This window comes from Chlorocebus sabaeus, chromosome 20 (genome assembly GCF_047675955.1).
Source record: "Chlorocebus sabaeus isolate Y175 chromosome 20, mChlSab1.0.hap1, whole genome shotgun sequence".
NCBI lineage: Eukaryota > Metazoa > Chordata > Mammalia > Primates > Cercopithecidae > Chlorocebus > Chlorocebus sabaeus.
Genome location: NC_132923.1, coordinates 124,734,854 through 124,737,993, shown reverse-complemented (window position 1 = coordinate 124,737,993; position 3,140 = coordinate 124,734,854). Strand labels below are relative to the sequence as shown.

The 3,140-nt window shown below is 52.4% G+C and overlaps 1 non-coding gene across 1 annotated transcript; it reads right to left on the bottom strand.

The window, feature by feature from the left end:
- Nucleotides 1-985: 985 nt before the first annotated feature.
- Nucleotides 986-1,089, bottom strand: LOC119619545 (U6 spliceosomal RNA). Its single transcript, XR_005236009.1, has one exon. It is a non-coding gene; the product is annotated as a U6 spliceosomal RNA (small nuclear RNA).
- Nucleotides 1,090-3,140: the final 2,051 nt, after the last annotated feature.

Below are 3,140 nucleotides of genomic sequence, written 5' to 3'. Positions count from 1 at the left end.
GTTGCTTAGGAGTGGGGGTGTGGCGGCAGACTCATAGTCCTCTAGAATGTCCATACGTTCTACTTTGTTAATTTAGGAGAGGGTCTCACCCTGTCACCCAGGCTGGAATGCAGTGGCCCAACCACAGCTCAAGAGATTCTCCCATCTCAGCCTCCTGGGACTACCGGTGCATTCCACGATGCCCGGCTAATTTTTGTATCTTTTGTAGACATGGGTTTTCTCCTTCGCTGTGTTGCCCAGGCTGGTCTCAAACTCCTGAGCTCAAGTGATCCTCCTGCCTCAGCCTCTCAAAGAGCCGGGATTTTAAGTGAGAGCCACTGCGCCCAGCCAAATGTTCACACATTCTAATCCCGAGAGTATGGATCTTGAGATAGGAAGATTATCCTGGATTATCAGGGTGGGCCCAATCTAATCACATGAGTCCTTAAAAGCAGATAACCCTTCCTGGCTGTGCTGGAGAAAGATGATAGAGGCAAGGAGAGAAATGTGATGTGAGAAGGACTCAGCTCACTATTGCTGGTTTTGCAGATGGAGTAAGGGGGCCATGAGCCAAAGGATGCCACAGTCCCTAGAAGCAGGGAACAGCCCTTAGTTGGCTGTCAGAAAAGAAACAAGACCTCAGTCCTACAACCACAAGGAACTGAATTCTGCCAACAACCTTAGTGAGCAAGGAAACCAACAGTCCCCTAGAGCTTCTGGTAGGAACACAGCACATGACCTGGATGGGGGTGATCAGAGAGGGCTTCCCAGAGGAAGTGGCACTCATGAGTGAGGTCCCCAGGATGAATGGGGGTACGCTGGATTTAGGGACTGGTGCAGGCAGAGGAACAGCATGCACAGGCTGCCGCAGGGAGTGGGGTGCCCGTGGGGTGCCAGTGGCAAAAAGAGGCTGGTAGGAGAGAGTACCAGGGACTTCACAGGCAGGCAAGGAGGGCAGGGCCTCTTGGGCCACTGTCAAGACTTTGGGTTTTTTTTCTTTTTTTTTTTTTATATGAACTGTTTCATGAATTTCTGTATCATCCTTATGCAGGGGCCATGCTAATTTCTGTATTGCTCCAATTTTAGTATATGAGCTATAGAAGCAAACACAGGACTTTGGGCTTTATTCTTAGCTGGGTTGGGAGCCATCTGAGGGTCTTCAATAGGATGGAGGGGAAGACAGTAGATCGTGTTTTCAAAAGATCAGTCTGGTGTCTGCACTGGGAGCTGGGTGCGGTGGATGGGGTAGACGAGAGGAGACCCTCAGGTGGCCACTGTCAAGTCCAGACGGCGGGAAGGTGAGGAAGAGCTGGTAGATGTGGGGGTAAAACTGCAGGTTAAACAGAACTAGTGATAGGTTGGGGGCCAGGGAGAAGCAAGCATTTCAAAAAGCAGTCAGTCTCGGCCAGGCATGGTGACTCACTCCCATAATCCCAGCACTTTGGGAGGCTGAGGTGGGTGGCTCAGTTGAGGTCAGGAGTTCGAGACCAGCCTGGCCAACATGGTGAAACCCCCCCTCTACTAAAAATACAAAAATTAGCCAGGTGTGATGCCAAGCACCTGTAGTCCCAGCTACTTGGGAGGCTGAGGCAGGAGAATTGCTTGAACGCGGGAGGTGGAGGTTGCAGTGAGCCAAGATCACACCACTGCACTCCAGCCTGGGCAACAGAGACAGCGAGTACTCTGTCTTAAAACAAACAAACAAACAAACAAACAAACCACCTCAGTCTCATGGGGAGTGGGGAGCAGGGATCTCAGAGCCTCTGTGCCAGGCCTAGTTTCTCGGCCTTTGGACATGCCTGTCCCCATCTGGGATGCCCTCCCCACAGTCCCTACCTGCTGTAATTCTGGACTACAGCACACCCCCAACCCCAGGCAGCAGAAGCTGGCGGATCAGAGCACGTGCCAAATACTGGCTCTAACACTGACCAGCTGTGTGACTTTGGGCAGATTTCTCATCCTTATGTCTCAGTCTCCCCATCTGTAAAATGGGTTGGCAGTGATTGGCTATTAGAATTACTTTTGCTATGGAAAGCAAACCGTCCAGCATTTGCACTTCTTTCTGCTCAGCTTCTGCTAGGCCAGCGCATCTCAAACTCCCTGGGGCTCTTGTTAAAATGCAGATTCCAAATTAGGGAGGTCTGGGGTTCTGCATTTTGACAAAGTTCCCAGGTGGTGCCCCCGCTGCTGGCCGGGGCCTCACCTTGAATAATGGAGCACACAGAGGTGGAGATCCCCGGGAGACAGGGAGGGGAGGGGTACTTACCTCACTGGCCCTGCTCAGCTCTGGCCCCTTTGGGGATTTTGCATTTGATCTGACTCCCCGCCCACCCCACAACTTCTAGACTTGTCTCCCACAGGTATGGTCCGGCTGAGACCAGGCGGGGCTTTTGGAAAGTGAACTTTAACTGGTCTTGTAGGGAAAACCAAACCAACCTGAAAATAGACCAGCCCAGAAATGGTAAGGTTTTAGGCCACCCTCTCTTTATCTTGTTGCCACTAAGGTGGGGCCAAGGGCCTCCGGCTGCACAGCTCATTACCTTGTGGACACCTCACTTTGCCTTGAACCTGCGGGGAACTCCACCCAAAAGCCCCCCCTCCAGTCCTTGGGCTTCCCCCTCCCACTCTTCGCTTTCTGATCCCTCCTTCCCTCGAAGGCAGGGGCACATCCTAGCTCCCCTCTCCCTCTTCCCTCCCTCTTCCTCAGGGCAGCAGGAGCTGATGAGCCGGGCAGGGTGGGCCTGGAAATTCACAGGGCCAGACTTCCCTGGGCAGTGGCAGATGCCCAGGCCCTTGCCTTCTTCTCCACCAGGAGCTGGGACAGGTGGAGGGCCTGTGTGAGGGGAAGGGGTGCCCCTTCCTCGCTCAGCCCCACATGGAAAATGGGGCCCCGAGTCCTCTGCTCCTCCTTTCAAGGGGCTTTGAGAGGCACAGGCTGGACATACCAGCTGAGATCCCATGACCCCTCCGCACAGCAAGAAGACTGCCCTCCGGTGGCAAACTATGGATTTACTGAGAATTATTGTTGAAAATAAGCCGCCACCTTCCAGTGTCCTTGAGACGCTATTTACATATATGGCTTTGTACATCTGTATTCTCACTCTCTTTATGTATACACATATTATCACTTCTTAATTTTTAAATTTTCTTTTTTTTTTTGA